Here is a 14,776-nt window from a genome sequence, read left to right as displayed (position 1 = left end):
AAAAAAAAAAATATGTCATTTTAAATCATTTTAATCTCAATAGTTATAAAAAAAGGGAAAACAGTGTTTTACATATAGTCCAAGAGGTACATTTGTGTAATATTGTAAAGTAATTAGCCTCTAATTAAAATAAATAAATTTAATTAAAAAAAAAAGAGAGACAAACCAAACAGTTTCAGAGAATCTCCAGAAAGAGGAATAGATACCAGAGCAAGGTCAAGTAAGGAAGTTAAATAAATCCAGTGAAAAAGCTAGGATGCCCAAGGCTGGTAGTAATTGGATTTCTTTCTACCACCGAAGGAGTTAGTGAGTCTACCGTGATTAAGAGAGATGTGTGAATTCTTGTTTCTAAAATCCCAATACCCTTTTAATTCCTCTTTGACTCTTATTATATATATTCTCTTGAATAAAGGAGAGTGGGGGGAGGGTCACAGGCATCAGAGAGCTTCAGATATGTAATTCCCTGGTATCTTTTTAAATATCATCAGAAATATCAGCCTTCTTGTCCAGCAAGTGAGGCGCCAAGAAAATACGTATGACAGTTCCTTATACTGCACTTAATAAAATCAAGTTAAAAAGCCTTGACTTACTGAGAATCTTCTATGAACTTGGCCCTGGAACTTTTACCTCTTTCAGCAATAAGAATGCCATATTGTATAAAGATTTTTATATAATTTACACACACTTAAAGGACACTCTTTCCCTTAAGCTACCTTATTCCTTTGAAAGTAATCTTGCATGTTTCAAATTCTGTAGTTATTTCTCTAACATACTATGAAATAAACATCCATTGTGTTTCTCCAGGGTGTAGTCATCAATAAGATTCTAGATTATAGAAATCCTCAGAGTGAAATATTATTTATCCCTGCGTCATTTGTCAAGCAATGTTGGAATTTATGAATAGATTCATCATCTGCTGCATCAATCCGGGTCATTAGTTCAAGCAACAGAAAACAAGTCTAGCTAATAGAAGCAGAAAATATATTCAGAAGTTACCAGACAGCTCTTAGAATCTTTAGGAGAGAAGTAGCACCAAAGCAGAGGACCAGTATTATAAATTATGGTGCCGTGCTGCCCTGGCACAAACACTAGCATTGTTTCCCCTGGGAAAGGACACAGGAGCTTATTCCATCTGCCTTTGGAAAGGTCACCCCTGATGCTTCTGCAATCTGCTTTAACTCACGCCAGCCTCAGCAGAAGAGCTTCTGGACGGTCCTCAATACTTTGCATCACCAGCGTATTACTCAAGTTGGAGCTGAATGCCTGTGATTAGAGTACCCAGGGTTATGCCAATTAGTCTTACTGCTGGAGAGGTCAGGAGATTAAATATCTAGCATTTTATATTTTTGATAGAGGACTTTGTTTCATGAGGAAGAGTATTCCTAAACGCGGGAAAGAAATTCATAGTCTCAATTGCCAAATAAATGGCAAACATAGCAGCTAATCATTTTTCCCCCTTTACTACTGATTGTCTGCTTTGGTTATAATTTTCTGTCTTCTGTGAGAAAAATAATAATTAATATAATTGATTCACTATCAGTGAGAAAATATATTCAGAGGGTGATTAACTTGTTGAGTAAATGATACAGTCTTGCTTCCAACCCATGGAAGACTTTGAAACTCATCTCATTTCTCTGATTGCCTTCTGTGGTCAAGGACACATATTTAAGATTTTTGATTGTGATTATGACAACAAAATATGCTCTACTTAAAAGTTTAAGTAGAGTATACAGCAAATGGGTGATGCATCTGTGTCCTGATTTTGTTGACCTCAACCTGAACCTGGATGAGACAAATGGGTATGGAACTCGTATCCTTGTCCTCTGGATGATTTCATACCTCCTTTCCAGCAGAACTCAAGCCAGAACTTCACATGAAACTGACAATAATGATTTGAGTCAAACGAATAGCCTGTTGTAGGATAAACTGTCTGTTCAGACCTGGGACTAAAGCAGCGATGTCATTCACAAAGGGTACTCCTGCAGTAAGATAGGAAAATCTGTTAGGCTAATTAATGTCAGTGAGAGGTGAAGAAGGTTATGTGGCAAACAGGAGGACTGTATCTGGGGAGTCCATGTGTGAGAGTGTGCAGAGGTTTCCTACAATAACCGAGTCATAAGAGAGACTCTCTTGTAAGTGATTCTGGTTACAACATAGCACTCCATTCTCTCTGCTGATACAAGAAAAATACCCTCTCCTCTTCCCTCAAGATTTTTTTTTTTATTAACTCTGACACTGGCTTGGCTACATCCATTGCAGAGGTCAGTGCAAAATGGAAATGAAAGCCTCCTTGTTCACAAGGCAGCAAAACTATGCTGTTAATGGTACTCAAATATGATATGTTTTCCTTTCTTCAGTATCCACTTTCTTTCTCTACCTGTCATGGCGGTTTTCAGTTATTAGATGGTTACTTGCTAAGTTGCTCAATTGTGTCTGTCTCTTTGCTACACTGTGGACTGTAGCACACCAGGCTCCTCTGAGCATGGGATTCTCCAGGAAAGAATACTGGAAAGAGTTGCCATGCCCTCCTACCGGTGATCTTCTCTACCCAGAGATCAAACCCACGTCTCTCATGTCTCCTGCATTGTCTGGAGGGTTCTTTACCACTAACACCACCTGGGAAACCCAATATTAGTTAATAGTATTCTAACTGAAGAAAAAAAGAAACTTTATTAACATAAATTTTACTATTAACCTTTGCACTGTACAATGTTAGTGTTAAAATGTTTTATATTTATTTAGATTTTTAAATGCTTTAGTTATAACTGTAAATATTTTAATGTTAAAATATTAAGGGCTTTAAATAAGAACCTTGTTTTTTAAGTTCCGCTGTTGGCTCAGCTGGTAAAGAAACTGCCTGCAATATGGGAGATCTGGATTCGATCCCTGGGTTGGGAAGATGCCCTGAAGAAGGCAACAGCTACCCACTCCAGTATCCTGGTCTGGAGAATTCCACGGACTGTATAATTCATGGGCTCGCGAGTCAGACACTACTGAGCAGCTTTCACTTAAAAAAAATGTTTTAAAAATTATTTTTAAAAGTTTTAAATAACACTGAACTCTTGCAGAATCACTGAAATTCCACAATTTGTGTTTCAGAGCTCCTGGTGGCCTATGTCCTTTGTTCTTATCATAGCAGCAGAAATGCACACATTTTACCAAGGTCTTATTTATCCTCTTGATGGATGCAAATCCTATGAATACTCTCAGCTTAAGTAAAGGACTGAAAGGGAAACAAAGTACAAGTTGCCCTGTTTCCCCCCTTTTTTCTTTCTGTCATCTTTTCCAGATCACTGATTGGCTAGTACAGGAAAAAGAGATGAGTAGGAAAGAGTATGACCTGGTTACTTGGTTATTCATGCTTCTTAGAACACCACTGCTTTCTTTCTGGATTTGAAGCAAGTAGTAGATGTAACATGTTGACCTTGTTGTGACTTTTGAAACTCATGGGTCTCCCATAATTCTGTGCTCACACAGCATCATGACGATGTACATAAAGGTGGCAGCAAGGGAGCAAGGCCAGGGTCAGATATATTGTGCATGACTCTCTGTCCTCCTGCAAGTTCCATTGTTCACCAGACTTTAGGCAGAGAAAGACAAGCTCAAAGATAGCTGTATTAAGAATTTAAAGGTGTCTCCATGAAGCTACGCTGATTTCTCTGTAGGAGGCTCCCAAGGCAGTGTTTTTTGTGTCTATGTTGTTGTACTGAAATATCAGTCATTGTTGTCCCTCTCTCTCTCTCCCTCACCCCACTCTTGTTCTCTCTTCCTAACCCTTTGTCCATTTTCCTGGTACTTCACCATCCTGGCCTAAGTTTGAAAATTGAAAAATTGAAGCAGAAGATAATTAGAAGTCTTGGGTGCTCTGAAATCACACTCTTCCCTCACATCAACTTCAATTGTGGCCAAAGCTTGTATGGCATATACAATTAAAATCACTTCTTATTTGTGAATATCTCTGTGCCATGCCATGCTTAGTCACTCAGTCGCGTCTGACTCTTTGTGACCTCATGAGCTGTAGCCCGCCAGGCTCCTCTGTTACTGGGGATTCTCCAGGCAAGAATACTGGAGTGCCCTCCTTCAGATATTTCCAACCCAGGGATCAAACCCAGGTGTCCCGCATTGCAGGCAGGTTCTTTACCACCTGAGCCAACATGGAAGTGCTAAATATCTCTGTCGCTCAGAGTCGGACACGACTGAGCAACTTCACTTTCACTTTTCACTTTCATGCATTGGAGAAGGAAATGGCAACCCACTCCAGTGTTCTTGCCTGGAGAATCCCAGGGACGGGGGAGCCTGGTGGGCTGCCATCTATGGGGTCGCACAGAGTCAGACACGACTGATGTGACTTAGCAGCAGCAGCAGTATCCCTTATTAAGAAATCCTCAGAGAGCGTCACCCCTGGGATTCCATATATGCTCTGACATGCTGCAAATCTGTAAAAGAGAAGGATTCCTGTTCCCTCTGGCTGCCTCCTCTGTTCCTCTCCATCAGGCCCCCAGCTGCAGTATTGCACGAGTGCTGCGGGTGTACAGTTTACATGGCTGGACATTGTCTACAAATCTCTTGGTCCAAATTTCACTCATCTCACAGATACTTACTGTAAAATTTCCATCCCTATAAATGACACATTCTTCTGTAACATAAACATATTCAGACTAGAAGATAACTTACTTTACAGATCTGTAAAGCATCTATGAACTTTGATGTTTTGAAAGGACATGGAAATACCATGCTTCATATGAAGTGTGTTCCTGCGAAGTTCTATGCAAATCAAAATGTTACAGATCAGATTTTAAGCGAATTCAAGGAATGTGATATTTAAATAAATATAGTGAGTTTATTTGTAAAAGGATAATCGTTCTCCAATATGTGTTCTTTGGGCATTTATAATTTTTATTTATGGAAATTTTCCTGTACATATGTTTAGATAAGCAAATCATTTTATTTATATCTTTTGCTCTGCTCTGAGTATCTGTAACAAAGCTATGAGGGCCTCCCAGGTGGGAGCCTCCCGGATCCTATCTCCATGGAATTCTTCAGCAAAGAATATTGAAGGGTAGCCATTCCCTTCTCCAGGGGATCATCCCAACCCAGGTATCGAACCAGGGTCTCCTGCTCTGCAGGAAGATTCTTTACTGTCTGAGCCAGCAGGGAAGCCAGAGGAATGGGTTAATCCCTGAGTTGGAAAGATCCCCTGGAGAAGGAAATGGCAACTCACTCCAGTGAAAAATCTCATGAACAGAGGAGCCTGGTAGGCTATAGACCATGGGGGCTTAAAGAACTCTGACAGGGCTTAGCAACTAAATAACAGCAATGTATGTTGAAATGAGATATCCCAATAGAAAACAGAGCACCATTCATAAACTTTTACAACACCACACAGTGTGATTGTGATATTATTAAATGAGACAGAAATAAAAGGTACTTTGTAAAGAAAAATCTTTTTACTTACAAACTTTTATTTTCTCCTTGTTGATATCACAGATTTCAAAAATGGGCAGATAAATTCCGGGCACCTATTTCAGAGCATCGTTGTGCATTTCTAAAACTGTGTATACATTTGGAAGTGGATATTTAAAATTATGCAGAAGGCTTCAGTCTGACTGCAGAACTTAGTTTGACTGCGTAATTATAAGTAGGTCCATGGCTGACCTTTGCTGAAGAATGACAATGTTTTCCAGACTACACCATTCATTTTTTTGCTACCATTTCCTAGGAAAATGTAAACTGCTAAGGAAAGCTGTGTTTTGTTTTGTTTTTTCATTTCCAGTCTAAACAAATGTACAGATATTTTTTTCATTCTCACTCCTGCAATTAAAGGGTCAAAATTGAGGTCTAAAATTTTGCACATCACATCTATCTATTTGTATCAAGAAAGAGACATTCATTTTAAAAATAATGCAGAAGCAAATTTTGTATTTTATTAACATGCTTTGATATTTTAGGTTGGAATTTATGGAATTTTTTTGCTGAGAATAATTTTATATTACAGCAAATAATTCTTTGCTGAGAATTATTTTATATTACAATTTATAGATCAGTTCAGTCAGTTCAGTCGCTCAGTCGTGTCCAACTCTTTGTGACCCCATGAATCACAGAACACCAGGCCTCCCTGTCCAATACCAACTCCAGGAGTTCACTCAAACTCATGTCCATCGAGTTGGTGATGCCATCCAACCATCTCATCCTCTGTCGTCCCCTTCTCCTCCTGCCCCCAATCCCTCCCAGCATCAGGGTCTTTTCCAATGAGTCAACTCTTTGCATGAGGTGGCCAAAGTACTGGAGTTTCAGCTTTAGCATCAGTCCTTCCAATGAATACCCAGGACTGATCTCCTTTAGGATGGACTGGTTGGATCTCCTTGCAGTCCAAGGGACTCTCAAGAGTCTTTTCCAACACCACAGTTCAAAAGCATCAATTCTTCAGTGCTCAGATTTCTTAACAGTCCAACTCTCACATCCATATATGACCACAGGAAAAACCAGAGCCTTGACTAGATGGACCTTTGTTGGCAAAGTAATGTCTCTGCTTTTCAATATACTATCTAGGTTGGTCATAACTTTCCTTCCAAGGAGTAAGTGTCTTTTAATTTCATGGCTGCAATCACCATCTGCAGTGACTTTGGAGCCCCCCAAAAATAATATCTGACACTCTTTCCACTCTTTCCCCATCTACTTCCCATGAAGTGATGGGACCAGATGCCATGATCTTAGTTTTCTGAATGTTGAGCTTTAAGCCAACTTTTTCACTCTCCTCTTTCACTTTCATCAAGAGGCTTTTCAGTTCCTCTTCACTTTCTGCCATAAGGGTGGTGTCATCTGCATATCTGAGGTGATTGATATTTCTCCTGGCAATCTTGATTCCAGCTTGTGCTTCTTCCAGCCCAGCATTTCTCATGATGTACTCTGCATAGAAATTAAATAAGCAGGGTGACAATATACAGCCTTGACATACTCCTTTTCCTATTTGGAACCAGTCTGTTGTTCCATGTCCAGTTCTAACTGTTGCGTCCTGACTTGCATACAGATTTCTCAAGAGGCAGGTCAGGTGGTCTGGTACTCCCATCTCTTTCAGAATTTTCCATAGTTTATTGTGATGCACACAGTCAAAGGCTTTGGCATACTCAATAAAGCAGAAATAGATGTTTTTCTGGAACTCTCTTGCTTTTTCGATGATCCAGCAAATGTTGCCAATTTGATCTGTGTTTCCTCTGCCTTTTCTTTTCTTTTTTTTTTTCTTTCATTGAGTGCATGTTTATTTATTTATCTATTTATTTTAATTTTATTTTATTTTTAAACCTGAAACACTGTATTAGTTTTGCTAAACATCAAAACGAATTCGCCACAGGTATACATATGCTCCCCATCCTGAACCCTCCTCCCTCCTCCCTCCCCACACCATCCCTCTGGGTCGTCCCAGTGCACCAGCCCTAAGCATCCAGTATCGTGCATCGAACCTGGACTGGCAACTCGTTTCATACATGATATTACACATGTTTCAATGCCATTCTCCCAAATCTTCCCACCCTCTCCCTCTCCAACAGAGTCCATAAGACTGTTCTATACATCAGTGTCTCTTTTGCTGTCTCGTACACAGGGTTATTGTTACCATCTTTCTAAATTCCATATATATGCGTTAGTATACTGTATTGGTGTTTTTCTTTCTGGCTTACTTCACTCTGTATAATAGGCTCCAGTTTCATCCACCTCATTAGAACTGATTCAAATGTGTTCTTTTTAATGGCTGAGTACTACTCCATTGTGTATATGTACCACAGCTTTCTTATCCATTCATCTGCTGATAGCCAGGACATGGAAGCAACCTAGATGTCCTCTGCCTTTTCTAAAACCAGCTTGAATGTCAGGAAGTTCACAGTTCACGTACTGCTGAAGCGTGGCTTGGAGAATTTTAAGCATTACTTTACTGGCATGTGAAATGAGTGCAATTGTGCAGTAGTTTGAGCAATCTTTGGCATTGCCTTTCTTTAGGATTGGAATGAAAACTGACCTTTTCCAGTCCTGTGGCCACTGCTGAGTTTTTCAAATTTGCTGGCATATTGAGTGCAGCACTTTCACAGCATCATCTTTCAGGATTTGACATAGCTCAACTGGAATTCCATCACCTCCACTAGCTTTGTTTTTAGTGATGCTTTCTAAGGCCCACTTGATTTCACATTTCAGGATGTCTAGCTCTAGATGAGTGATCACACCATCGTGATTATCTGGGTCGTGAAGCTCTATTTTGTACAGTTCTTCTGTGTATTCTTGCCACCTTTTCTTAATATCTTCTGGTTCTGTTAGGTCCATACCATTTCTGTCCTTAATCGAGCCCATCTTTGCATGAAATGTTCCCTTAATTTTCTTGAAGAGGTCTCCAGTTTTTCCCATTCTGTTGTTTTCCTCTATTTCTTCGCATTGATCGCTGAGGAAGGCTTTCTTATCTCTCCTTGCTATTCTTTGAAACTCTGCATTCAGATGCTTATATCTTTCCTTTTCTCCTTTTTCACTTCTCTTCTTTTCACAGCTATTTGTAAGGCCTCCTCAGCCATCCACTTTGCTTTTCTGAATTTCTTTTCCATGGGGATGGTCTTGATCCCTGTCTCCTGTACAGTGTCACGAACCTTCATCCATAGTTCATCAGGCACTCTGTCAGATCTAGTTCCTTAAATCTATTTCTCACTTCCACTGTATAATCATAAGGGGTTTGATTTAGGTCATACCTGAATGATCTAGTGGTTTTCCCCACTTTCTTCAATTTAAGTGTGAATTTGGCGATAAGGAGTTCATGATCTGAGCCACAGTCAGCTCCCGGTCTTGTTTTTGCTGACTGTATAGAGCTTCTCCATCTTTGGCTGCAAAGAATATAATAAATCTGATTTTGGTGTTGACCATCTGGTGATGTCCATGTGTATAGTCTTCTTTTATGCTGTTGGAAGAGAGTGTTTATTATGACCAGTGTGTTCTCTTGGCAAAACTAGAAATACTTGAGAGCTATTCTGTGGTTATTAACGTTGCTTGGAGGTTTGTTGGTTCCTAGAGAGGAGGAATAGATACCTTTCACATTAAAATACTATGAGATTTATATGAATAACTATGAATAGTGATGGTGATAAATAATATTGGTAGTGATATTTGTGCACATTGTGTGTGTGTGTGTGTGTGTACAGAAGTCAGTATCTACATTTTTCATTCTCAAGGTTTCTATTATTAAAAATTGACTCCCATTAGCTGTATAGCCTAAAAATATCTGGAGAGACATTTACACAACCTCTTGTATTATATTATAGCTAGTTTCTAATTTTCCTGGTTTTAATTCCTAAATGGCACAGGTTATTAAAATGGCACTGATTTATTAAAGAGTTTTACTTTCAGAAATGAACATTACTACATTTAAATGTCACTAGGTTTTAGAAATATTCAAATGTGAGAAAAATCTTTAGATCAAAGAAATTCAATATGTATTTATATCCTCAAGTATATAATGAGCTCCTTAGGGCAGAAATTGATCATTTTAATTTCCTTTCATTATTTTCAGATGGTGAAAAACTAGGCAAATCATTACTAATCAAAGAAATGTGACCTATGTTTCTAAAGCAGGTAGTTTTGCTTTGTTTTTTAATGGCTTTTAATTTTTTTTCAATTTTTCAATTTTACTTTTTGGTCCTCCTTGTGGCATATGGGAATTTATTTTCCTGGCCGGGGATCAAACCTGTGTCACCTGCACTGGGAACATGGGGTCTTAGCCACGGGACCACCGGGGAAGTCCTTAGCTTTATTTTTAAAGTCTGGATATTCTTAGTTTATGTAATTGTGGTGTGTGAAAATTATTGATTGCATCTAAAGGGCTAACTAGTATATATAAAATAAGTTACAAGGATATGTCATAGATGAAAGAATATAGTTAATATTTTAGCCAGTATGTTAAATAACTATAAATGGAATGTAATCTTTAAAAAAGTATGCATTATTTATTGTATACCAGTAACTTACATAATATTGTATGTCAATTCTACATCAATAAAGGAAAAAGAGCTCTGTACCGGCAACTCGGGTGCATCTCACTGTTGTGCATCTGAAGCTGAGCACAGCACTGAGAGGAAGGTTGTTCAATTGTGGACCTCAGATGGGGTGGCCACCTGCATTGATAGCACGAGCAGGTTCCAGGACATGGGACTCAGGGCTAACCACCTACACGAGACATGTCTGCAGCAATAAGCAGAAGATCGTGTGGGAGGTATTGTCATTAGCTATGCCAGTCAGTCTTTGCTTTGACAGCAGCTGGGATTTGTATACCACAACAGCTTGTTCTGAAGTAACAGACTTCAAGTGGTAGGAGGGTTTTTAGAATCCTGCAGGAGCAATGGACATATTGGAATTCTGAATTCACACTGGGTCTTTGGTGCTTCTTTCTGGATGTATCTAGGGGAAAATGTGTTAGGTGGAAGGCTTGACAATGGGGATATGAGTATGAGTTGGGTGCAAGTGTTACACTTGAGAATGTTAGAGGACAGTTGTTATTCTTTATTGTTCAGTTGCTAAGTTGTGTCGAACTCTTTGAGACCCCATGAACTGCAGCACACCAGGCCTCCCTGTCCTTCACTGCCTCCTGGAGTTTACTCAAACTCTTGTCCATTGAGTCAGTGATGCCATCCAACCGTCTCATCTCCTGTCACCTTCTCCTCTAGCCCTCAATTTTCCCCAGCATCAGGGTCTTTTCCAATGAGTCGGCTCTTCACATCAGGTGGCCAAAGCATTGGAGCTTCAGCTTCAGCATCAGTAGTTCCAATGAATATTCAAGGTTGATTTCCTTTAGGATTGACTGGTTTGATCTCTTTGCTGTCCAAGGGACTCTCAAGAGCCTTCTCCAGAGGACAGTTATTCACAGCTTAAACTGTAAATCAGGATATTCCAGTCTTTATATGTTAATGTACTTAATTTTCACAATAATATTAAGAAATGAAAAAGAAATGCTGTCATTATGCTACTTTGTAAATGAGAAGTCTTTGAATTAGAAAAGTTAAGTAGCTTCCCCAACATGAACCCAGGTTCATCTAATTCTAAATTCTAGACTTTTGAGTCCCATGCTTTACTATTTACAATAATCATTGTTCTCCTTTCTGAAGGAGATGGAGGGGATGATTTTGTTGTTCAGTCTCAGTCGTGTCCAACTCTGCAACCCCATGGACTGCAGCACATCAGGCTTCCCTATCCTTCACTATCTCCCAGAGTTTGCTGAAACTCATGTTAATTGAGTCGGCGATGCCATCCAACCATCTCCTCCTCTGTCATTCCCTTATATTTGAGAATTATTTCTACTGTTTTCATCAGTACTATTTTGGATGCCTTGTCTTGTTAACTTTTTCCTTGACTTGCCACAAGGGGGCATCCTTAGAATTCTGAGGACAGGTGGAAAAAAAACGAACAGTGGGAAGAAATCCTTGATTTCCCCCTAGACTCAAAGTGTGAAAACCCCTAGATTCTCAAAGGGTCCACCCCAAACCAGCAGCATTAGCATTACTGAGAACTTATTTAAAATGCATATTATTAGATTGCTCACCACTCTACTGTATCAAATCTCCAGATATGGAGCCCAGTAATTTGTGAGTGTATTAATACACCTTTCAGGTGATCCTCATTCATGGCAAAAATTTAGAACCAGTGATCTCTTGGTTTTCTTATAGCAAATGTGTGCTTTTATTCATTAATATTACATAGTTTTTCTTTAATTTTCCTACTCCTGAGAGCCACTGCTTTAAAATTGAATATCTTTTTCAAACTGAGGATTATGACCTGTAAATGTACACATTATCAATTTATGGACCTGTAGGGAGACTATATAAGAGAATATCAAAGTATGTTACACTCTGTAAGAGAAAAGTCCCTTTGTGAAATTCTGTCTTTACATAGATCATGATGTAATATGTGTGGCTTCCTGTCCATGGTCAAAAAGCTACTGAATGGTTTGAAAACAAAATGAGATGCACTGTCTTTTTTTAAAATGTATTTTACAGAAGTATAGTTGATTTACAATGTTGTGTTAATTTATGCTGTAAAGGAAAGTGATTCAGTTATACATATATTAATATATATATATAATTTTCATATATTTTTTCCATTATGGTCTGTCACAGAATATTAAATATAATTCCCTGTGGTAATAAATAGGACCTTATTATTTATCCATTCAACGTGTAATATTTTAAATTTGCTAATCCCAAACTCCCAATCCACCCCTCCCTTCCTCCCCTCCCCCTTGGGAATAGCAAGTCTGCTCCATGAGTCTGTTTCTATTTCATTGATAAGTTCATTTGTGTCATATTTTAGATTACACATATATAAGTAAAGTTATATTTGTTTTGTCTTTTCTTTAACATTTTTAAGTTATTGTCTTTCTTTAAAATTGTATTTTTTGTATTTATTTATTTATTTATTTTTGGCTGTGTTGGGGCTGCATTGCTGCATGGGCTTTTCTCTAGTTGAAGGAAGTGGGGGCTACTTTCTAGTTGCAGTGTGCAGTCTTCTTATAGTGGTGACTTCTCCTGTTACAAATCATCGGCTCTTGGGCACGTGGGCATCGGTAGGTGTGGCTTCTGGGTCCCAGAGCTTAGTGGCTCCGTGGCATGTGTGATCTTCCCAGATCAGGGATCAAACCCATGTCTCCAGCATTGGCAGACAAATTCTTTACCATTGAGCCACCAGGGAAGTCCCTGTCCTTCCCTTCCTGACTTAACTTCACTTAGTATGATAATCTCTAGTTCCATCTATGTTGCTGCAAATGGCATTATTGCATTTATTTTCATGACTGAGAAGTACCCTCATATGTGTGTGTGTGTGCCTTTGTGTATGGATATTAGTTCAGTTCAGTTCAGTTCAGTTACTCAGTTCGTGTCCACTTCCTTGCAACCCCATGGACTGCAGCACGCCAGGATTCCCTGTCCATCACCAACTCCTGGAGTTTACTCAAACTCATGTACATTGAGTCAGTGATGCCATCCAACCAGCTCATCCTCCATTGCCCCTTCTCCTCCTGCCCTCAGTCTTTCCCAGCATCAGAGTCTTTTCGTTTGAATCAACTCTTCGCATCAGGGGGCCAAAGTATGGAGTTTCTGTTTCGGCATCAGTCCTTCCAATGAATATTCAGGGCTGATTTCCTTTAGGATGAATTGATTGGATCTCCTTGCTGTCCAAGGGACTCTCAAGAGTCTTCTCTAACACCACAGTTCAAAAGCATCAATTCTGCAGCGCTCAACTTTCTTTATAGTCCAACTCTCACATCCAAACATGACTGCTGGAAAAACCATAACTTTGACTAGACGGAACTTTGTTGGCAAAGTAATGGCTCTGCTTTTGAATATGCTGTCTAGGTTGGTCATAACTTTTCTTCCAAAGAGCAAGCATCTTTTAATTTCATGGCTACAGTCATCAATTACAGTGATTTTGGAGCCCCACAAAATAAAGTCTGTCACTGTTTCCACTGTTTCCCCATCTATTTGCCATGAAGTGATAGGACTGGATGTCATGATCTTAGTTTTCTGAATGTTGAGTTTTAAGCCAACTTTTTCATTCTCCTCTTTCACTTTCATCAAGAGGATCTTTAGTTCTTCACTTTCTGCCATAAGGGTGGTGTCATCTGCATATCTGAGGTTATTGACATTTCTCCCAGCAATCTTGATTCCAGCTTGTGCTTCATCCAGTCCGGCATTTCTCATGATGTACTCTGCATATAAGTTAAATAAGCAGGGTGACAATATACAGTCTTGACATACTCCTTTCCCAATTTGGAACCAGTCTGTTGTTCCATGAACAGTTCTGTTGCTTCTTGACCTGCATACAAATTTCTCAGGAGGCAGGTCAGGTGGTCTGGTATTCCCATCTATTGAACAATTTTCCACAGTTTGTTGTGATCCACACAGTCGAAGGCTGTGGCATAGTCAATATAGCAAAAGTAGATGTATTTCTGTAACTCTCTTGCTTTTTTGATGATCCAGCAGATGTTGGCAATTTGATATTTGATTCCTCTGCCTTTCCTAAATCCAGCTTGCCTATTTGGAAGTTCATGGTTCACGTACTTTTGCAGCCTGGCTTGGAGAATTTTGAGCGTTACTTTGCTAGCGTGTGAGATGAGTGCAATTTTGCAACCCCACCATACAGCCTCCAGAACTTATACAGGACTGGGAAACAGACTCTTGGAGGGCACAAACAAAACCTTTTGTGTATGTGTATAGGCTTCCCCAATGACTCTGCCTGCAATGCAGGAGATATAGGAGATGCAAGTTCAATACCTGGGTCAGGAGCATCCCTTGGAGAAGGAAATGGCAACCCACTCCAAATTCTTGCCTGAAAAGTTCCATGGACAGAGGAGTCTGGTGGGCTACAGTCTAAAGGATTGCAAAGAGTTGCATACAACTGAGCAAATAATCATGTGCACACGTGCACAAACACATATATGACATCTTATTTTTCCATTTATCTGGTGATGAACATTTAGGTTGCTTCCATGTCTCGGCTATTGTAAATAGTGCTGCTATGAACATTGAGGTGCATATATCTTTTCAAATTAGAGTTTCCTCTGAATGTATGTCCAGGACTAGAATTTCTGGATCACAGGCAACTCTATGTTTAGTTTTTTGAAGAACCTTCATGTTCTCTATAGTAGTTGCACCAGTTTACATTCCTATCAACAGTGTAGGAAGATTTCCTTTTCTCCATTCCCCCTCCAGAATTTGTTATTTGTAGACTTTTTAAAGACGATCATCCTGACAGGTGTGGGATGGTA

Source organism: Bubalus kerabau, chromosome 5 (genome assembly GCF_029407905.1).
Source record: "Bubalus kerabau isolate K-KA32 ecotype Philippines breed swamp buffalo chromosome 5, PCC_UOA_SB_1v2, whole genome shotgun sequence".
Lineage (NCBI taxonomy): Eukaryota > Metazoa > Chordata > Mammalia > Artiodactyla > Bovidae > Bubalus > Bubalus kerabau.
The sequence above is the reverse complement of the archived record's forward strand: the minus strand, read 5'-3'. Positions refer to the sequence as shown.